Source organism: Phyllobates terribilis, unplaced genomic scaffold (genome assembly GCF_046119375.1).
Source record: "Phyllobates terribilis strain yellow unplaced genomic scaffold, ASM4611937v1 Scaffold_1__5_contigs__length_1240528914, whole genome shotgun sequence".
Lineage (NCBI taxonomy): Eukaryota > Metazoa > Chordata > Amphibia > Anura > Dendrobatidae > Phyllobates > Phyllobates terribilis.
Genome location: NW_027362761.1, coordinates 14837984 through 14861847, shown reverse-complemented (window position 1 = coordinate 14861847; position 23864 = coordinate 14837984). Strand labels below are relative to the sequence as shown.

The following is a 23864-nucleotide window of genomic DNA, read 5'->3' as shown; positions in this document are numbered from 1 at the left end:
GCAGTACTGGACGATCTGTGCTGGAGGATTTGTGCAAGTGGATTCTTGGGCTGGAGGATCAGTGCTGGAGGATGCTGGGCTGGAGGATCTGTGCTGAAGGATGCAGGGCTGGAGGATCAGTGCTGGAGCATCTGTGCCAGTGGATTATTGGGCTGGGGGATCAGTGTTGAAGGATGCAGTACTGGACGATCTGTGCTGGAGGATTTGTGCAAGTGGATTCTTTGGCTGAAGGATCAGTGTTGGAGGATGCAGTACTGGACGATCTGTGCTGGAGGATTTGTGCAAGTGGATTCTTGGGCTGGAGGATCAGTGCTGTAGGATGCAGGGCTGAAGGATCTGTGCTGGAGGATGCAGGGCTGGAGGATCTATGCTGAAGCATGCAGGGCTGGGGGATCAGTGCTGGAGGATGCAGGGCTGGAGGATCTGTGCTGGAGGATCTATGCTGGAGGATGTAGGACTGGACAATCTGTGCTGGAGGATCTGTGGCAGTAGATTTATGGGCTCGGGGATCAGTGCTGGAGGATGCAGGGCTGGACGATCTGTGCTGGAGGACATGGTCCAGTGGATTTTTGGGCTGGGGGATCAGTGCTGGAGGATGCAGGGCTGGAGGATGCAGGGCTGGATGATCTGTGCTGGAGTATGCAGGGCTGGAGGATCTATGCTGAAGGATGTAGGGCTGGACGATCTGTGCTGGAGTATCTGTGCCAGTAGATTTATGTGCTGGGGGATCAGTGCTGGAGGATGCAGGGCTGGAGGATCTGTGCTGGAGGATCTGTGCTGAAGAATCTGTGCTGTAGGATGCAAGGTTGGATGATCTGTGCTAGAGGATCTGTGCCAGTGGATTTTTGGGCTGGGGGATCAGTGTTGGAGGATGCAGGGCTGGGGGATCTGTGCTGGAGGATTTGTGCCAGTGGATTCTTGGGCTGGGGGATCCATGCTGGAGGATGCAGGGCTGGAGCATCTGTGCCATTGGATTCTTGGCTGGGGGATCAGTGCTGTAGGATACAGGGCTGGAGGATCTGTGCTGGGGGATGCAGGGCTGGAGGGTCTATGCTGAAGGATGCATGGCTGGAGGATCTGTTCTGGAGGATGCAGGGCTGAACGATCTGTGCTGGAGGATGCAGGGTTGAACGATCTGTGCTGGAGGATGCAGGGGAGGACGATTTGTGCTGGAGGATTTGTGCCAGTGGATTCTTGGGCTGGGGGATCAGTGCTGGAAGATGCAGGGCTGGAGGATCTGTGCTGGAGGAGGCAGGTGTGACATGCAGAAGTAGTGCTGTTGCTTCAGAAGCATCCAGCAACTAGAGGGGTTAACACAGTCACAGGAGACAGGGAGTGTTTTAGCACAGCCCCAGGGGGATTGTGGGGAACTTGTTATTGTAGTCTGGCTGATGCCGAAAAGAGAAGTGGTGTGTTATCTGTACCCGACAGAAGGCAACTGAACAGGATTCAGATCAGGAGAGAAACTAAACACAGGTGAGATAAACTCCCTGAACTAACAGTGCAGAGTATTAAAAGGCAGGAAGATAAAGACTGGAAGGAATTGTGTCACAGGGATCATCTCCCTCATCAAACCCTCCCCCTCCATCTCCATGCAGGATAAAGAATGCTGTGTACTATTGTGTGCTTGTGAAGGAAAAGCCTGTGGTTGTGTATGCATAGAAGTGTGCTGCTAAGAGATCTAATCTGTGCTGAACTGTGCTACTGAAGAGACTGTCGTTACTGTACCTGCTTTAATTGACTGTACTGTGGTGAAGCCTGTTTCTTCAAAGAGTTTAATGGTACTGGTCGTATTTGAATATACTCCACTGTTAAACTGTTGAAAAAGACTCTTGTCAGATGTGTCTGGTTAGTAATTGAATCTATCTTGTGCCTGAGAGAAGCTGCCGCCTATGGTTGCCCTAAGTAATGGTTCCCCCAGGATTCCAAAGAATTCATGAAACCCCTTCTCGCCCCTATCTGAACTTAGGCGGCGTTGGTGTAACATTGGTGGCCCATACGGGGAGTCCTCAGCGGGAATTAGCATGTAGAGGGAGAAGAGGAAAACTGTCTGGAAAAACACAGCAGCACAGCACCTCAATTCAACTCTGCTACACCACTTAAAGGGGACCAGCCCTAAAGAAAACTCACTAGCAGCAATGAATGTGGAAATACAAATGGACAGAATTAGTGAGCTGCTTCTTCAGTTAACCTGTGAAGAATTGAGAACAGTAGCAGAACATATAAAGATGTCAGAAGAACAGATTTTTAAAGCACACAACCGCAGGCACTGTTAGCTGCCATTAATGCAAAAATAGATGAGCTGGGGGAGAAAGAAGCTGAAGATGTCATGGGGACGTTCCTCCAGGTGCTAACACAGTTTCTAATCAGGTTAAAGTTGGAGGATGGAGGGGCGGCACCAATTACCAAAAGTGGGAATCTCCGTCTGCAAACAGAACTACAGGAATTGAAAGAACAATTCAAAGCCCTAACAACAGCCCTGCAGGAATCGACCAATACCTCTGAACGGGTGACAGACTCAGACAGAACCTTTAACCTGCTCGGGTTAGATAAATCAGGAAGATAGTCCTCTCTAACGCCACAAATCACCATAAGGAAAGAATTCAAGATCCTGGGACAGATTGGAGAGTGAACAGAAAGAGAAACTGTCTTATATGAGCTTGTTACACCAGATCGATGCAGGCTTACAGAAAGGCTACCAACCAGATGAGGTCGTTTAGGGGATGGTGAAAGCGATCAGCCCAGGACTGAAACTCCGTAGTATGCTAGAAATGAATAGTCAATTGACCTTGCAACAGCTGAAGATGATTTTAAAAGGGCACTATAAAGATGAGAGTACTTCAGAATTGTTCCACCAACTCATTAACCTCTCACAGAAAAATAATGAATCACCCCAAAGTTTCTTGTTCAGAGCAATTGAACTGAAGGATAGACTGTTGTTTGTGTCAGGGAAATATTAATGTCAGGAAAATGTTCTTCTATATCTGCCTGACATAGATTTTCACCCCCCTCCCTTATTCCCATTCTGCTCAGCAAAAAAGCCCCAGTTAACACATGCCTGAGAAATAGCTTACACAAACAATGCCAGCCAAGAACTGGTACAAGCTAACTAAAATATAAATGTATTTCCTCTTAACACAGACCTGAGATAGATTGACACCTTCTCCCAGGCCAGAGTTTGGGGGAAAGAGGAAATGGTTTGTTAAGTTCAAAGGCACTCGCAAACAATTCCCGGCCACCAGCCATAGCCAGGTCGACGCCGATATGAAATATGAAATATTGTGAGTTCCATACGTCCAGCAATAACGGGACCCATATTTTTAGAGGTAAAATCAGCAACAGAATGGTAGGGATATTTTTCTGGCATGGAAAAATGCTACATAGAGCTGTAGCACAAAAACACCAGAATAGCAAACTGCAGCTATGCAATATGTGGTCTCTAACTGAAGATAAAATCATAAGGGAAAAAATGGCGTTTATTGCAAGCTTCTGCGACCAACGAGCAATGATTTATTGCAGAAGTTAGCGTTTGTAATAAAAATGTACAGTCTGGAGACCGGCCCACATGATGTCACCACAAGGGGCGTGTGGCCAGATATGAGGTGGGATATTGCAGAACATCAGTGACTGGATTGAGCAATCATTCCTGTCACTGAAAACTGGCATGTTCTTGCGAGAATTCTGTGCAGAGTTTCAAGAAATCATACTCAGTGTTTTAATATTTTTTTATAGGGGACATTACTATTCGTGTGGCAGTTGCATCCCCTCCCCTTCTCTTGTTTTTCTGTCCAATCTTTTATTTGGCTATGATGGCTACACGTGGGGAGCCCTGGTATCAACAACAGTCGAAGGCCACTCTCACTGCTCTCTATGAGATGAAACAGATTGACCCCATGGCCAAAAATAAGGCCCAAATGATTGCTGAACTGTTGCAAGGTGCTGCAGAGCCCATCCCACAGCAAAGCCCTGATGATGGGGCGGCCAGCCAAGGCCCAGATGGTGCTCCTGCAGGGGTCCCACCTGTGATTGTCAGCCAAACCCACAGCCAGGGTAGTGTGGACGCCCACCTGCAGATGGCCTTGGAGCAGTTTGCCACAGACGATCGTGATGGGCAATTGCTGCTGATCCTGAAATTCCAGGAGCGAGCAGAGCAATAGGCTAAAGCTGACCGAGAGGCTGCTGAGCGCCAGGCACAAGCTGACCGAGAGGCTGCTGAGCGACAAGCTGACCGACAACACCAGCTGGAGCTAGCCCGGATTCAGAAGGAATCATCCTCCACACAGACCCATGAGTCCTAACAGTGCCAACTATTTTAAACCCCGTCCTGAGCATTTCCCTGTGATGAAAAAGATGGGGACTTGGACATATTCCTGCGAGGCTTTGAAAAGGCCTGCAGGAAGTATCAGCTGCCCACGGGCCAGTGGGCAAGGTACTAAACTCCAGGGCTCAGAGGAAAACCCCTGGAGGTGTTTGCTTCTCTACCTCGGGAACAAGATGGAGACTACGAGGCCGTCAAGCAGGCCCTGATAACAAAAGTACCAGCTGACTCCGGAGGTTTACCGGAAAAAGTTCAGAGCCCTCCAACGTGGACCACATGACACGTAGAGTGACGTGGTAGACTTGCTCAGAACCAACTTTGAGCAGTGGATCCTAGGACTGTCAGTCACCACCTTCGAGGACCTGAAGGATCTGATGGTGAAGGACTAGTTTCTTCATCTTTACCCAGTGGAAGTGCGACAGTTTGTGTTTGACCAGGAGCCGAAGGAAGCCACCAAGGCAGCCCAGATCGCGGATACTTATGAGGCCAACCGCACACCAGAGGTGCAGAAGTCAGCCGCCACCAGCTGGAAAGGGGGTAAGCCTACCGCCACCCCCAGTGTCCCAGCCAGCCTGCCCTCAGCTGGTCCTGCCTCATCTTCCAGCAACCGACCTGCCTCTGACGCACGCCGGTGCTATACCTGTGTCAAGACTGGTCACATCAGCCTCGCCTGCTCGGAGAGGCAGAAAATGGACCCCAAAATGAGGCCTCAGGGCCTACTGCCGTCATTCTTTTTGTGGGTGGGGCGGTTGGCCAGGCCCGGGAGAACTTACAACCTGTTATCGTGGGAAACACAGTCACTGTCGGCCTTAAGGACACTGGCTCAGAACGCACCCTCATCCGCCCTGAGTTTGTGTTGCCAGAGGAACTCATTTCTGGGAAGACCCTGACTGTTACCGGGTTTGGGGGTGTTCGCCTTTCCATACCGATGGCCCGAGTTTTTCTGGACTGGGGAGGGGGTTAAGGGAAGTGGGGGTGTCAGAGAATCTCCCCACTAATGTGCTATTGGGAACTGATCTGGGACGGTTGGTTGCCCGATACAACCTTGACAACCCTCCCAGATCTGATATGTCATATAATGCCGCTGTCAAAAATGTAAAGTGATGTCTAATAAAAGTGTGTGTTGCGGTAAAGGGGAACTCAGCCACCTCACCCCAGGGGGTGATGCTTCTGAGGATGCTCTGAAGCGAGCAAGTATAAATGCTAGGGGCAGGGGGAGCAGGCACAGACACCAGGAAGTAGGTCGTCCCGTGCAGGTGACCAGTGTCACGCCAGATAGTGGCATGGTCAATGGCAGCTGCCCAATGACTAGCACAGCTCCAGAGGTGATATGGAAGGATGGGGAGTGTAGCATCGGCGTCTCTGCCTCCTGCCGGGCAGAGACGCCGTTCTCCTCACCGCCGCGGTCCAGGTCCGGCGTCCTCCCGCCCCCCTGCTGCTGTGGCGTGCACCGCATGCAGCTTCCCGGGCTCTGTGTTTAGGACGCGTGCACGCGCTCCCTCCCTCTTAAAGGGACCGCGCACGCCGTCCTATAGAGTCCTCGGCCAATGCCTACGTAGGGAGAAGTCTGGATCGCGTGCTAACGACTCCGGATGAAATACGGACAGTGTGATGTGTCGTCCCTGTGTTGGAATCCCTGACAGTTTGCATCCAAAAATGTAGAAGCGGAGGAGAAGTTTGGTGCTTCACTAGTCCAGAAGAAGTTCTTGAGATCATTGGGAACGGGGTTAATCAGCATAGACATCAAATTGCAGCTGAAACAGTACCTAGAAGACCCTGGCATTCTGAACGAAGTCCTAATTTAAAAAATGAATGAGGCAGCTAGTTTGGAGTCAGAGAGCGAACAGAAGTTAAAGAAAGGCTCTGCTCCTAAAATCACCAAAATGAGTCAGCTGAAGTTGGAGACCCCCGGTGTCCAGTCCGAAGATCATCATGGAGACCCTCCAGTGCCACCTCCGAGAGGGAACCTTAAATCACCAACAAAAGAGAGGACCGCCAGAGCTGACTGGGAGGAAGTAACAGGAGAACTGCACTTGCCACATCACTTGCCACACCCAATGCTGTGGCAGAAAATGTGATTCAAAGAGTAAAGAAAGCACAGAATACAACGGATCTAAAAGAAGTCAAGGTAGTCTGGCGCCCAACCATCATCCCTGCAAACCAAATGGTGGGGGTGAGGTGTGGAGTCCGGGTAGAACCGGGAAGAAAAGTCCAGAAAAGATTGTTCGTGCCAAAAGACTGCTCAGAACTTCCGGAAGGCCTAGTTCAAGGTGAAACTGTGCTTACAATTCCTACTGGTGGGTTTGCTCGAGTGACAGTACCGATGATGAATACTACGAAACACGAAATTAGACTGGATCCAAAGACTGTTAGGTCACATTGAAACCGTTAAAAAGGTATATCCAGCCAGTGTGAGACCCGCCCAGGGGTCTACCGTGAATTCAGTCTCCCAACCAAGGAACAGGAGTTGCCCAGGGGAGGAAATTGCACGACCCACCTCAGGGTCCTGGGATCCCTCAGTACCCCTGGAACACTTGTGTGCTGAAGATATAGTAAAAGCAAAACAGATGTTGAGAGAAGAGTGTCATGCATTCTCTAAAGATGACTCTGATATAGGCTGTATCCCGTCGTTGCAATTGAAAATCAATTTGAAAGACACGACCCCAGTAACCAGAAGTTACATGTCTGTGCTGAAGTCATTACACCGTGAAGTGAAAGAGTATTTACAAGATCTAATCAACAGAGGTTGGTTCCAAAAGTTGAAGTCATCTTATTCCTCTCCTATTGTCTGTGTTAGGAAGAAGGATGGTATGTTGGGACTCTGTTGTGATTATCGGAAACTAAACCGAAAGTCAGTACCTGATCAACACCCGATACCAAAGATACAAGATATGCTGGATAGCCTATCAGGAAGTACCTGGTTCTCTGTCCTTGATCAGGGTAAAGCATACCATCAAGGGTTTTTTGCAGAGTCCAGTAGACCCTTGACAGCATTCATCACACCATGGGGGTTATATGAGTGGATCCGCATACCATTTGGGCTCAGTTCAGTTCCAGCAGAATTCCAGAGGAGCATGGAGACATGTTTAGAAGGATTGAGGGACGATATCTGCCAGCCGTACTTGGATGACATATGGTACACAGCAAAACCTTCCGAGAGCATGTTGAACACGTGAGGACCGTATTACAGCGGTATCAACAACACGGAGTTAAGTTGACCCCAAAGAGGTGTGAATTGTTCAAAAGGCAAGTCTGATTTCTAGTGAAAATTGTGTCCGGAGAAGGATATACCATGGACCCAGCAGAAATCGCTCCAGTACTGGCCTTAAAAGACAAGCGGCCCTTTGTCGGGGAGTTGAGGCAGATCTTAGGATTCCTCTCCTACTATTGTACTTACATTCGGAACTTCTACAGGATTGCCGCCCCACTATACCTCCTCTTGGGGGGGACCACAGAGTCAACAACACCCATGGAGAAAAAGAAGAACGCGGGCAGGACCGGGCTTAAAAGAAACAACGCCCTTTCGTTCCAACAGCCCATTCTCTGGCCAGCAGACCAGTATTGGAAGAACTAATAGATTACCTGGTAAAACCACCCATCTTGGGATATCCTGATTTCAACTTACCATATGTTCTTCATTGTGACGCTTCTCAAGTTGGACTAGGAGCTGCCCTGTATCAGCATCAAGATGGAAAATTGAGAGTCATCGATTACAGTTCTAGAACGTAGACAGACGCCGAGAAGAATTACCATCTACATTCCGGTAAATTGGCGTTCCTGGCATTGAAATGGGCTATCTGTGAACGACTTAGGGATTATCTCTATTACAGCAAACAGTTTGAGGTATACACTGACAACAACCCTTTGACCTATGTCCTCACTACAGCCAAACTGAATGCAACAGGTCAGAGATGGGTCGCTGAACTAGCTGACTTCAATTTCAGTATCAAGTTCAGGCCAGGAAAATGCAATGCGGATGCTGATGGATTATCGAAAATGCCACTGAAGCCTGAGGAGTTCATGCAAGAATGCTCAGAGGAAGTCAGTCTGGAAGCAATTGAGTGCACTACCCAAGCAGTACAAACTTATCAAGAGGAATACACACCATTGTGGTGTCCGATGACAGTGGAAACCAGTGTAAAAGCGAGAGAACAAGATCACCCCCGGTCTATTCAACAACTACCAAAAGGGAAAATCCGCAGAGCACAACGGGAGGATCAGATAATTGGTAGAATACTATTTTATATGGACCAAAATCGGTTTCCAAGTAAACAGGAGAGAGATAATGAGTCATCAGCAGTATCTGTTTTAGTTAAATAATGGACTAAGCTCTACCTCAGTAAAGACGGTATCCTGTATTGTATAGGAGGACAAAACCGGCAGTTGGTACTACCCAGAGTATTCTGTAGGTTGATCTTCAAAGAACTCCATGAAAACATCAGACACCTGGGAGTAGAAAGGACAACCAACTTGATCCGTGAACGTTTCTTCTGGCCGTACATGCAGAGAGATATTGAGAGGTAAGTGACCAGGGAGTGTGGGAGTCTGAAAGATAAAAGTCCCCCAACACATCAACCCGGGCACCTACAAGCAACATCCAAACTACGTATCCGTTTGAGATGGTCTCAATAGACTTTCTACATCTTGAGACCTGCAAGGGTGGTTACGAATACATATTGGTGGTGATGGACCATTTTACTCGATTTGTCCAAGCATAGGCCACCACCAATAAAGCTGGTCGAACAGCGTTAGAGAAGATCTTCAATAATTTTGCTTTGAGGTTTGGGTTCCCTACGAGGTTACACCACGACCAAGGAAGAGAATTTAAGAGCCAGCTCTTTGCCAAGCTAGGAAAGTACAGTAGAATTCAGATATCCCACACAAAGCCCTATCACCCAGAGGTTAATGGACAAGTAGAACATTTTAACTGGACATTATTGTTGATGTTGCGCACTTTAACAGCTGACTAATGATGGGCGAGCACTAAAATGCTCAGGTGCTCGTTGCTCGGGTCGAGCACATTGGAATACTCAGGTGCACGACCCGAGCAACGAGCCAAATGTAAGTCTATGGGAAACTCGAGCATTTTTCAGGCGGCTCCCCCCGGCAGTCTGCAGAGGGCCTAAAAATTGCCCAAATTGATGGGAACAGTGCTCAAATGACATGGGAGCAGCATGGGGAAGACCCCTGGAAGCATATCTGACTCCCAGGTCACTGCTGTGAACAATGTTGTCAGAGGTATTACGCTACTTTTACGGACTCACAATAAAACATATAAAAACGAAACCAAAATGGATTGTCCTGGGAAATATGTTAAGGAACATCCTTTCCAGGGTAATGACTTGTATATAAGGCAAAATAAATAACCAAAAGCAAAAATACTCCTCCACACCTTGGGCTATGTTCACACGTAGCATTTTTGCACTTTTGCATTGCTTTCAACCGTGACAAATGCATTCACTGGGAAATGTCATTTTAACATTTTACAACCTTATCTGGCAATGTGGTGTGTGACACATCATCAGACACATCCTGTTTCATTTATGAAGGAGGGACTCCGAAAGTCACAAAGCCTATTTTTATAGGGCCATTAGGCGGCCTTTACTTTTCTTAAAGGGCCAGCAGTCGGCCCTCACTATTCTTAGAGAGCCATCAGCCGGCTATGCTTTGTTGTTCCCATTACTAAAGACTGTGTCTCCTATACTGTTATTGCGTATGCAGTGAGTGGCAGGGCTGACCAAAGTTTGGACGCAACCCAATACCCCTTTGAAAATTTGGACGCACCCCAATACCCCTTTGAAGAGACTTAGAGGAGGGCCTCCTGAAAACAATGTTCCCATTATTAGGAAGTGGGTCTCCCATACTGTTTGCCTATGCAGTCAATGCAAGGGCTGCCAAAAATTGGCAGGCACTCCAATGCCCCTTGGAAGAGACGTGGAGTTCAGACGGCCTCCTGAAAACAATGTTCCCATTATTAGGAAGTGGTTCTCCCATTGTGTTGGCCTATGCAGTGATTGCAAGGGCTGCCAAAAATTGTGAGGCACTCCACTGCCCCTTGGAAGAGACGTAGAGGGCCTCATGAAAAAATGTTCCCATTAGAAAGGAGCTGGTCTCTTATACTTGTAATGCCCATGCACTAAGTGTATGGGCTGACAAACATTTACCCCTGGGGGTATACATGAACATACTGTATAAAAAAATGTTTTTACTGGCATCATAAACACCCTTTAAAAAAATTATGTGGGTGTTGCATCACGGACCACGGTCACCCTTGTGATATGGTAGTGGAAAAGGAGGAGGACAAGAGCAAATAGCCAAAATCAGGAAACGTATATCCATGTGTGGGAGTGAAGAGGTGCATGGGAATACACCTCACAAAAAAAGACACTAGATTTGAGTTTGTTACGCTGCTATCATTCGGTGATGTTGAGAAGTCAGGCCCAATCCAGCCCTTGTTCATTTTTATAAGAGTCAGCCTGTTAGAATTTTCAGTTGACAGGCGGATGCGCTTATCAGTTATAATTCCACCAGCGGCACTAAAAAGCAGCTCTGATAAAACGCTAGCAGCAGGGCAGGGCAGGACCTCCAAGGCGTAGAGAGGCAGTTCATTCCACGTGTCCAGCTTGGATACCCAATAATTATAAGGCAAAGAGGAATCACGGAGGACGTTGGTACAGTCAGCAAGGTACTCCCTCAGCATCTTCCCAAACTTTGCACTCATTGTGAGAGTACCCCGTGCCTCAGGGCCTATGTGATGGGAGGGGCTGAGAAAACTCTCCCAGAACTTTGACAGTGTTCCCCTGCCTCTGCTGGATTGGAGTTGTGTCTCTCTCGCCTGTACTCCTTGGTTGTCAAACGAACTGTGACCTCTGCCGCCAGCGTTTTCAGATGGGAATTTTTTTAATAGTTCCCCAACAAGGGCCTTCTGGTACTGCACCATTTTGTAGACCTGTCCACCTCAGGAATAAGAGATAGAAAGTTCTCCTTGTAGAGTGGGTCTAGAAGTGTCACCAACCAGTAATGACTGTCACCCAAAATTTGGACAACGCGAGGGTCACAGGAAAGGCAGCGAAAGGCAGCCATGCGTGCCAGACTGCAAACTGGAAAGACTTCCGTGTCCTCACCTAGAGGATGACTGACCATGCTCTCCTCCTCCTCCCTGTCCTCAGGCCATCCACGCTGAACAGACGGTATGACAGTTGTGCAGGTAGTACCAACTATAGCTCATGAAACTAGCTCCTGTTCTTCCTCCTCCTCCCCCTCCTCTTCCTCATTGTCACCCAATCCACGTTGGAATGAGATGAGGCTGGGCTGTGTGTAATCACCCTGAATGGTTCCTTGCTCCATCTCATTGTGCTCCGCCTGCAATGCATCCTCTTTGATTGTGAGCAGAGAGCATTTCAGAAGACATAGAAGCAGGATGGTGACGCTAATTATGGCATCATCGCCACTCACCATCTTGGTGGAGTCCTCAAAGTTTTGGAGGATGATACATATGTCTGACATCCATGTCCACTCCTGAGGTCTTATGTGTGGAGTCTGAACTGAATACCGACGGCCTTGTTGATGCTGGTAGTCAACAACTGCCCTCTTCTGCTCACAAATCCTTCCCAACATCTGCAGTGTAGAGTTCCAACGTGTGGGAACATCACACACCAGTCGGTGAGCCGGAAGCTGCAAACGCTGCTGAAGCACGGCAAGGGCGGCGGAAGCTGTAGCTGACTTTCTAAAATGGGCACACAGGCAGCGTTTTTTGACAAGCAGATCCGGCAGCTCTGGGTAGGTTTTGAGAAACCGCTGAACCACGAGGTTAAGCACATGGGCCAGGCATGGTACATGTGTGAGCTCGCCTCGCCTCAAAGCCGCCACCAGGTTCCTGCCATTGTCACACACGACCATGCCTGTCTGTAGGTTCAGCGGTGTCAGCCACAGATCTGCCTGCTCTTTCAGAGCTATCCACAACTCTTCAGCATTGTGCAGTTTGTCACCTAAGCATATTAGTTTCAGCACAGCCAGTTGCCATTTGGCTGAGGCAGTGCTGCAGTGCTTCCAGCTTGTGACTGATGTGGTCATTTTGGAGATGGAGGCTGAAGAGGAGGAGGAGGCTGAGGAGGATGAGGTGCAGGAGCTGTAGACTGTGGGGGCAACCCTGATTGATCTAGGGCCCACAATCCTCAGCGTCGGAAGGATGTGTTCCATCCCAAGGTCCTACTGTGTCCCGGCTTCCACTATGTTAACCCAGTGTGCCGTCAGCGAGATGTACCGTCCCTGCCCATAAGCACTTGTCCATGTGTCCGTGGTTAGGTGGACTTTCTCAGTAACTGCATTGTTGAGGGCACGGCTAATGTTGTAGGACATTTGCTTGTGTAATGCGGGGACAGCACAACGGGAGAAATAGTGGCAGCTGGGGACCGAGTACCAAGGGACGGCTGCCGCCAGCAGGTTGCGGAAAGCTTCTGTCTCCACGAGCCTAAAAGGCAACATTTTGAGCGCAAGCAGTCGCTAAATGTGGGAATTTAGTAATGTGGCCTGTGGGGCGTTGGCTGCGTATTTGCGTTTCCAAGGACTGGGGTATGGACAACTGAACGCTGCTCTGAGACAAAGACGTGCTTGCTGAGTGTGCGACAGGTGCAGGGCAGGAGCCATATTCGCATGCACTATGGACAGGGGATTGGCTTGCATGCACAACAGTGGAAGAAGCAGTGGTGTCACACGCAGACACCGTTCCTGGACCCTGGGGTTCAGCTCACAAAGTCGGGAGCTTTGTTGCCATGTTCCTGATCATGCTGGTGGTGGTCAGGCTGGTAGTTTTGCTACCCCTGCTGATGCTGGCCTGGCAGCTGGTGCAAATGGCCTTTTTGGGGTTATTGGCAGAGTCTTTAAAAAACAACCAGACTCGAAAAGACCTAACGGTTGTATTGGCAACTTCTGTCGTGTTGGTGTTACGGGGAACGGTTGCCCGCCTTCTATCTGCGGCCACCACACTTCTTCTTCCTGCCTGTTGGGGTGCTCTGCCTCCCTCTCCCTGTGTGCTGCTTTCCTCGCTCTGCATGTCCTCCTGCCAGGTTGAGTCAGTTACTATATCATCCACCATGTCGTCTTTCACTTTTGCACCCTGGTCCTCCTCATAACCTTCACGCAATTATCTCTCATCATCATCCACCTCTTGTGACACTTTCCCACCGTCGCCTTCATATGACCGTGGCTGCTCAAATATTTGGGCATCGATACATGCCATCTCCTCTTTCCCCGCTTCAAGTCAACCAGGCGAGAGGTCCGAATCTATAAATGGAAAAGTGAACAGCTCTTCAGAGTGTCCAAGTGTGGAATCAGTTGTCTCCAGGCACTCGGCTTGGTGGGAGGAAGGAGGATCAGGGTGAGCAATATGCGGTCCAGACTCACGGCTACTGAGACTTGACCGTGTGGAAGACAAGGTGGTGGTGGTGGCTAAGTGACTGCAAGGATTATCTGCTATTCAACCAATAACCTTTTCACACTGCTCTGTGTTCAATAGTGGTGTTCTGTGGTCCTCTATTAATTGGGACAGGAAGATTGAGCGAGAAGATGTGGGTGTTTGTTGTGGCACAATTTCAGCATGCCCACGGCCTCGGTCTCTGCATGCACCATCACCATCACGTCCAGTTCTCCGTCCCTTGCCACGTACCTTGCCCATTTTAAATGGAGGACAATATCTTCCACACTCACTACAAATGGCTGAATTTGGAGTGAACTTATATGTGATCCGTGTGATGGACAAACCACAGTTTTAAATAGCTGGCCTGTAGCTAACTATTTTTAACAGCGCCGACCTCGTGTCAATAAGTTCGCTCACACACTGCAATTCAATGGAGGCCAGAAATGGCAATATTTTCAGCACAATTATATGTGATCCGTGTGACAAACAAACCACAATTTTAAATAGCTGGATTTTTAGCGCTGTAATATAGAAAGGACCGGGCAGTGCAACAGCAAATGGCGCAGAAAAACGGTGTTCTCTGGATTGCTTTTTAAGCAAATAATCAGGATTAAGATAAAAAATGGAAGCGGTGACATTTTCATGATATGGCAGGGCGATTCTTCTTCTCTAGAGACATTCTTTACATATCTCAATGAGCGGGTCCCTAACCTTACCTTTACACTCCACCAGAATTCACACAAAATCAATTTCCTAGGTACGTATGTCATCGTGGATAATTTAGGCTATTTATCTACTGACCTTTATGTTAAATCAACAGATAGGAACAGCCATGTCAAGAGATCCCTCCCTCGCTCCCAGATCCATAGGCTTAAACGGATTGTCTCTGATGACCAAACTTGCGATATTCGGATTGGTGAGATGAAGCAAAAATTTGAGACAGTGGATATCCTGATGCCTTCCTTTCACCTCCACCATCCAGTATAGCCTCTTCCAATAATGAGCAGCAAAGGGTGGCTTTCGTCAACACTTGCCATCCATTCATGCTTCTTTTTCACCAAGCTATGCGTAAACATTGGGCACTTTTGGGCAATTCATATCCTCAAATTCCAGAGTTTAACATCCCTCCATTAATTTGTTTCAAAAGACCACAGAATCGAAGAAATCTTTAGGTTAGAGCCAATATTGGCTCCAAGAAAAAGGTCGATATACAAATATTTTTAGCGACACAACGTAAAGGCACTTTTCCTTGCCTTCATTGCCCACAGTGCTCCAATATTAAGAAGGGGGACTCTTTTACTCACCCTCGTTCTGGCAAGAAATTTCCCATTAATGTTTTTTTCACCTGTGACTCTTCCTTTGTTGTTTACATGATTAAATGCCCTTGCGGTCTCAGATATGTTGGGGAGACCACCCAGCATATCTGAGACCGCATCTATCAGCATAAATCAACCATTAGGTGTAAGAGGACGATGCTACCGGGTCCCTCCCATTTTGTTTCGGCCGGACATAACGTCTCACAATTACGTTACCAAGTATTGGAGACTATTCCCTTGAAAAGGCGAGGCTGTAATAGAATACATAATTTGAAGGAGAGCAAGGCTTTCTGGATCTTCAAGCTGCAAACCCTGGAACCATATGGCCTCAACAGAGAGTATGAACTGTCTTATTGATTAGTATATTCCTTTGTCATTTCTATGTTATTTGAACTGTTGATAGTAAATATTTGTCAAATAATTTTACTGTTATATACATAACTTTATGTATGTATTGTATTATATGTTCTAATTATCTTTTCCTTCCCCCCCCCCCTCTTATTTTTTTCCCCTCCCCCTTTTTTAGGTCAATTGAACGCCTCACCAGGTATCAAAAACACCTTTATCACCCTAGGTTACTTTTTGTCTAAGTCTATATTTGCTTTCCCATTCCTTCCTCTTGCATACCTTTTCCCTTCACCTCTTACCCTTTTGTCTTATCCTTCTTATTTTTATGTCTAACGTGTAAAAAGAAAGAACGTAAAAACCTGTGTCATTATGTTGTCCGTGGGTACGCCGCTTATCTTTAATTCTTAGTGCTTCTCTTTTTAGCTTTTTGGCTACCAGCTCATGCACAATGGTACATTGTGCTCTACGTTAAGACCCTATGATCAGTACGCATGCGCAGTATTCTTTTTCGTTTGGGATCGGCGCTCGCGCCACACTTGTATCTCTGTGCGTGATTAAGTCCCGTCACACGAGGTGCGCCTGCGCTACACACCAGCTTGTGCGCACATGCATCAGCATCTTGCATCTGCACCTGTGTCGGACTTTCCCTGTTCTCTATTTTCTTTCTTTTGATATCTGTGATACGTCTGACCTCATAGTATGTCCCCCCCCTTCTTTACACTTTTGAAGTAGGCTGTTTTACACTTGAAGTGTATATATGTGTTACAATCCATAACTAAATCATATATATATTTTTTATTTTTCCTCTTTAGTGGTTAACTCTGGAATGAAGCACCGCTTTGTATTCACTTATATGAGATATTTTCATGAGCTGAGAGTCAGCTTATTTGTTACCCCCTTCTTTTTCTCAGATATGATTGTAATTTGATTTATCATGAGACGATGGATTTTCATTTTTTATACCGTTCTTCCCTTTTTTGATTGTTTTAGATAAACCTTGATAAAGGCTGAGGCCGAAACGTTGGTCATACATTTGTCTCATGAACAATTTGTTGTCTGAATAAATACCTTGATTTGCATCAATATCCATTGTGCCAAAAGGTTTTCTTTACTATTATATTGACTTTCCTGGTGTCACCACTTGGAGATTGTGGACCCATTACCTATGATTATATTTTGTTAGTTGAGATGGATATGTAGAGAATCTTGTAGAATACCTACACTAACTAATAAACAACCAAATCTCTCGCTAGCTCAGCAGCAGCTCTCCCTACACTGCCTGATTGCGGAATAGACTGTGACGAGCACGGCGGCGCCAGGTCTGATATAGACCCGATGATGATATGCGGCCAGCCAATCACTGTAATGCCACAACCAACATGGCTGCGGCATTACAGTGTGTGGCAGACAATCCCTGCATGTTCATTGGTGCTCTAAAGAGCGCCAAACATGCAGAGAGGGGTCGAGCTCCCACCGAGCAACCCCAGAAACACTCGGCGAGCGCCGAGCATCTCGAGCAGTGAGATGCTCGGGTGAGCACCGAGCAGTAGCGAGCATGCTCGCTCATCACTACAGCTGACGAGAAGAAAGACTGGAAGAGTTCTCTGTCAAAAGTGGTACATGCCTATAACTGTACAAAGAGCGTTGCAATGGGTTACTCACCCTTCTTCCTATTGTATGGACGATCGCCAAGACTACCAATCGACATCATGTTCGATACTCCGGTGTCAGAGACTTACGGAACGTATCCGGAGTATATTCGGAAATGGAAGGAACGGATGGCAGAGGCATACAACATAGCGTCCAAAGTGGTTACGCAAGGACAGAGCAAGAGTAAGGAGTACTATAATCAAAAATGTTATGGAGCAGAATTGGCACTGGGAAGCTGGATGCTTGTCAAGAACGTACGCGAGAAAGGTGGTCCAGGAAAACTTTGTTCTTACTGGGAAGACAAGGTGTATGTGGTCGTAAAGAAGAAAGCCGATGACAGCCCAGTGTATGAAATCCGATTGGAAAGAGGGGACAAGAAAACCAGAATAGTCCATCAGAATTTATTACTACCCTGTAATTATCTCCCACCACAAGACTTCCCAGAAGCAGACCGACATTGACCGAGATCGACTAAGAGACCACCAAAGATTGAAGCTCCGGTGATGGATAGTGACCTTGAAAGTTCCGATGAGGAAGAGCACACAGTTTTATTTCTCAGACCGGCAAGGAGAGGGATGTACCATCCTCAGGAGAGTGAACCAAGTCCCGAGGCTCTAGAGTTTGTACCAACGTGTACAAATGCCAGATATTCAAACAAACATGCTCTTTGTACAGTTGCACTACAACATCTAATTTCCATATCTCTTTGCTTCATATATGTCCTAACTGCTGTTTCCTGTCATCTCTACTGCCCTTTCACATATTCTACACAGTCTCTCTACATCAGTCCTTCTCTCCTTCCCTCCCCCATGTACAACACTGAGGCCTTACTTACTTTACTGAATCACTCCAAACCATCCACTACCACCATACAGTGCACAAAACGCTCACACAAATCATTGAACCACCTGCGCTTTCTCTTCTGTCTCCTCCTCCTAGTTGCTGGCGACATCTCCCCCAACCCTGGGCACCCACACACTAGTATATATAACTCTCATCCTGCTGCACACAGAAGCCCTGCCAATCTTATAAACATTCATTGCTTGCCTTCTCCTGTCTCTTTTAACTATGCTCTTTGGAACTAGCTCTCAGCCCACAATAAACTCCTCTATATCCAAGATTTCTTCCTTTCAAATTCCCTTAACCTTCTGGCTCTCAATGAAACGTGGATCCAGCAGTCTGACACAACTGCCGCAACTGCTCTCTCGTATGACGGCCTACAATTTTCACATACTCCCAGACCTGAGAGCAGACAAGGTGAAGGTGTTGGTTTGCTCCTTTCACCACAGTGTGCTTTCCAGGTCATCCACCCAGTTCCCTCACTTATGATTCCTTCCTTTGAAGTCCACACCATTAGACTCTTCAACATTAGACTCTTCAAACCCTTCTCCCTGCGAGTGGCGGTTGTATATCGCCCTCCAGGCCCCTCCCATCAGTTTCTGGATCACTTTACCACCTGGCTTCCACACTTCCTATCCTGTGATATTCCCACTCTCATCGTGGGGGATTTTAACATATCCATTGATAAGCCGCTTTCCCCATCTCATCTTCTTTCTCTAACCGCCTCATTCGGCCTCTCACAGCTTACTAACTCTCCTATGCATGAGGACGGGAATACTCTGGACTTGGTATTCTCATGACTCTGCTCACTACATGACTTTACTAACTCCCCTCTACTACTCTCTGAACACAATCTTCTTTCCTTCTCTGTCAAGAATTGTCTCCCCACCCGGGACACCCCCACTTACCATACACTCAGAAATCTACGTGCCATTAATACCCAGTATATGAACAATCTACAGTCATCTCTAGCCCCCATCCTCTCCCTCTCCTGTCCAGACTCAGCATTGTCACACTATAACAACACGTTGCGGAGTGCCCTGGATGAAGCAGCACCTGCTACATGCAGAATGACCTGGCATAGACGGCAGCCCTGCACAAGATGCAAACACGTTTTCTCCAGTGCTGCTCAAGGTGTGCTGAGTGTCTGTGGAGAAAATCACATTCAGCACAAAACTTCATCCATTATAAGTTCATGCTCAAAACTTATAACCCTGCTCTCCATCTGGCTAAACAAGTCTACTTTACCACTCTCATCACATCTCTAGCCAACAATCCTAAACGACTCTTTGAAACATTCCACTCCCTCCTGAGCCCTAAAGTACAGTCACCAACCTAAGTGCTGACGATCTGACCACTTATTTCCTACAAAAAATCAAATCAATCATATCCGTCAAGACATTCTTGCACAATCCCCTCAGAGTCTGGATCCCCTTTCCTCCCTCAAGTTCACTTTCCATTTTCGAGCCAGTCATAGAAGAAGAAGTAACCAGACTCCTAGCTTCTTCTCGACCTACAATCTGCAACAGTGACCCTATTCCTTCACATCTCCTTCAATCCCTTTCCCCAGCTGTCATTACCCACCCAACTAAAATATTTAACCTCTCTCTTTCTTCGGGTATCTTTCCCTCTTCATTCAAACATGCCATCATTAACCCCTTTACTTAAAAAGCCATCCCTGGACGAGAACTGCACTGCTAACTACAGACCAGTCTCTAATCTTCCCTTCATCTCTAAACTCCTGGAACGCTTGGTCCACTCCTGTCTAATCCGCTATCTCTCTGATGACTCTCTTCTCTACCCTTTACAATCCAGTTTCCGTTCCTCACACTCTACTGAAACTGCCCTCACTAAAGTCTCTAATGATCTACTAACAGCTAAATCTAATAGTCACTACTCCCTGCTGTTTCTCCTGGATCTCTCTGCTGCTTTTGACACTGTGGATCACCAGCTCCTTCTCACTATACTCCGCTCTATAGGCTTCAAGGACAGTGCTCTCTCCTGGTTCTCCTTCTATCTCTCTGACCGCTCCTTCACGATATCTTTTGCCCGCTCTTCTTCCTCTAATCTTCCCCTTACTATAGGGGTTCCACAAGGATCAGTCCTAGGTCCCCTCCTCTTCTCCTTGTATACTGCCCTATTGGACAATCCATCAGCAGATTTGGTTTCCAGTATCATCTCTATGCTGATGATACCCAACTATACACCTCTTCATCTGACATCACCCCCACTGTAACACAAAATACCAGTGATTGTCTGTCCGCTGTCTTTAACATCATGTCCTCCCTCTATCTGAAACTGAATCTCTCCAAAACTGAATTCCTTATTTTTCCTCCCTCTACTAACCTACCTATACCTGACTTTTCAATTTCCTTGGGTGGCGCCACCATAACTCCCAAGCAGCAAGTTCGCTGTCTTGAAGTCATATTTGACACACAACTTTCCTTTATTCCCCATATTCAATCACTCACTCGCTCATGTCACCTGCACCTTAAAAACAGCTCCAGAATCCAACCTTTTCTCACCTTTGATACTGCAAAAACTCTTACTGTCGCTCTCATTCACTCTCGTCTGGACTACTGCAACTCTCTTCTAATCGGTCTCTCTCTAAACGAACTCTCTCCTCTCCAATCCATTCTGAATGCAGCAGCGATGGTCATATTTCTATCAGGCCGCTTCACCGATGCCTCTACCCTGTGCCAGTCATTGCACTGGTTACCCATTCACCACAGAATACAATACAAACTCATCTCTCTCACCCACAAAGCTCTCCACAGTTCTGCACCGCTCTATATCTCATCCCTCATTTCTGTCTATCACCCCTCCCATGCCCACCGTTCTGCTACTGATCTAAGACTAAAATCCTCCTTAATCCGAACCTCGCACCTCCGTCTCCAAGACTTCTCTCGTGCCGTGCCAGTTTTCTGGAATGCACTGCCCCATACGATCCGACTGATATCTAGCCCTCATGTCTTCAAACGTGCTTTAAAAACACATCTGTTTAGATAAGCCTGCCACCTCAACTCACCAACCTAACTCTTCCCTGTTCCCTCCTAAATGTTAATCTTAATCTGCCCCTATGTATTCATCTGTCTCCACATCCTCCATGCACCAAATACCACACGATAACTGCCCTTAGACAGATACTGCCTGATGACCATGTTCTAGCTATTTTGTCCACCCTTTTCCATATAGATTGTAAGCTTGTGAGCAGGGCCCACAATCCACCTGTAACTGTTGAAATGTGATACATTGTATTGTTTATATTGTCTGTTTATGTCCCTACTTAATTGTAAAGTGCTGCGGAATATGTTGGTGCTATATAAATAAAAATTATTATTATTATTATTTATTACAGATGAAGTCCAATTCAGATCTGATGATCGAATACCGATCACTGAAGAGACCGATTGACACTCAGGAGGAGCAGAATTATCAGACCGTATGGAAACAGGCAATTCAGGAGAAGTACAGGAAGTTACAGAGGCAGATCCAAGAGCATCTGAGGAAGCACGGGAAATGAGTGCAGTGGAAGAAACTCCTGTAACCAAAGAACCCGTGGTATCTGAGGAACAACCCACCAGGAGGATGTCGACTCGAGAAGTGAGGAGGCCCATGATGCTGACGTATGAGACACTTGGTGAACCGAGTCAAGTGCCAAGGACTGTCGACTGGAAACAGGCATCTCTGCCTGCGGACCAGGTAAGCCCACTTGAGTGGTATTCACCACCAAGAGGCAGTATGAAAGATGTTGCCTGGTGGAAAGACTTGTTTTCATGCTTTGATTTTCCTTAAAAGACTTTGTAGAAACAAAGAACTGTTAAGGCCTAGAGAGAGAGAGAGCTGGTTGAAGACGTACAAAAAGCTCCAGCTGAAGAGACGCTAATTGTGTTACTTGTTTATTTCTTACAGGAGTACTACAAGAAAAAGGTCGTAGAATAGTTTGTTATAAATGTTTATAAATGTTATGCCAATTTGACAATGCTAATTTGTATATAAAGTTACTCAACTTTCACCACTGTCTCAGAATTGGTCAGATTGACCAATTAAGACGAATGTCGAGGACGACATTCAAAAAGGAGGGAAGAGTGTGACATGCAGAAGTAGTGCTGTTGCTTCAGAAGCATTTAGCAACTAGAGGGGTTAACACAATCACAGGATACCAGGAGTGTTTTATCAGAGCCCCAGGGGGATTGTGGGGAACTTGTTATTTTAGTCTGGCTGAAGTTGAGAGAGGAGGTGTGTTATCTGTATCTGACAGAAGGCAACTGAACAGGTTTCAGATCAGTAGAGTAACTAAACACAGGTGAGAAACTCCCTGAACTAACAGTGCAGAGTATTGTCAGGCAGGGAGATAAGAACTGGAAGGAATTGTGTCACAGGGATCATCTCCCTTATTAACCCCCCCCCCTCCATCTCCATGCAGAATGCTGTGTACTATTGTGTCCTTGTGAAGGAAAAGCCTGTGGTTGTGTATGCATAAAAGTGTGATGCTAAGAGATCTAATCTGTGCTGAACTGTGCTACTGAAGAGACTGTCGTTACTGTACCTGCTTTAATAGACTGTACTGTGGTGAAGCTTGTTTCTTCAAAGAGTTAAATGGTACTGGTCGTACTTGAATAAACTCCACTGTTAAACTGTTGAAAAAGACTCTTGTCAGATGTGTCTGGTCAAAAATTGAATCTATCATGTGCCTGAGAGAAGCTGCCGCCTATGGTCGCCCTGAGTAACGGTTCCCCCAGGATTCCAAAGAATTCATGAAACCTGTCTCACCCCTATCTGAACTTAGGCGGCGTGGGTGTAACACATGAGGATGCAGGACTGGATGATTTGTGCTGGAGGATCTGTGCCAGTGGATTCTTGGGCTGGGGGATCAGTGCTGGAGGATGCAGGGCTGAGAGCAGGATAGGAGGGCTCAGGCCTATGTGTGTAACCCCTACCCTAGCAACAGACTTGAAATCCCCTGCTCCTAGGAAGCAATGTCACATGATGAAGAAATCCAGCTGCCTGCAGAAAAAAGTGAGTAAATGTATATATCCATATATCCATATAAGTATACAGCACTCAGTGTGAATGGTGCACAAGTAAAGGTTCCACCCTATGAATATTTGTATTAGGCTGCGTGCCCACTATGAGTTTTCAAGCGTTTTTGTCGCAGAATTTCCGCAGCGAAAACACTTAAAAAACGCTTGGTAATACGTACCCCATGGTCCCCAATGATAATCCGCATGTGCTGTGCACATGCTGCGGAAATTTCCGCTGCAGATTAATTAATTTGGCGGAAACACGGCCTAATCGCCGCCATTGACTTGCATTGAATCGCTTAATATCCGCATGAGTGCACGTACAAATGCGGATATTAAGCGATTCAATGTGTGGATGGTACCCGGGTCTGGAGAAGAGGAGACTCTCATCCAGACCCGGGTACCATAGTACCTGTAGTTAAAAAAGAATTAAAATAAAAAAAAAATTATACTCACCTTCTGATGGCCCCCGCTCTGCTCTTGGCGTCGTTGCTGGCTCCCCGGCGACCTGTCACATGACTAAATGACATCATGGAAGGTCCTTTTACACCACCGCGAACCGCCAGGACGCATCGCTGAGGAGACCGGGGGCCATCGGAAGGTAAGTATGTTTTTTTTGTTTTTTTTACCATTTTTATTCTTTTTTTAACTATTAACTTGGTCACACTTTATAAATCCATTCCGGTTGTTAAGCACTTTTTCAAGTGATGCTAAAATCGCTTGGAAAAGCACTTGATAACCCGCATGCGAAAATGCATGCAAAAACGCTTGACAAACGCTTCTACCTGGCAGGAAAAACGCATGTAGGTCTTGTATATGTGTATGTATATATACCAGCTATTGAACCCATTCTACGCCCGGGTGGCAAGCATTTTTATTGGTATATGGTCTCCCATGCTGGTATGTGCTGCTCCCCTCCTGGTATTTGTGCTGCCCCCAACCTGTCCCCACCA

The 23864-nt window shown here is 46.9% G+C and overlaps 1 long non-coding RNA gene across 1 annotated transcript; it reads left to right on the top strand.

Moving 5' to 3' along the window:
• The first annotated feature begins 1375 nt into the window (after nt 1-1375).
• Nucleotides 1376-22106, top strand: LOC141165542 (uncharacterized). The gene is made up of 3 exons (XR_012251172.1): nt 1376-1476; nt 15576-15596; nt 21246-22106. It is a non-coding gene; the product is annotated as an uncharacterized lncRNA (long non-coding RNA).
• The last annotated feature ends 1758 nt before the right edge of the window (nt 22107-23864 follow it).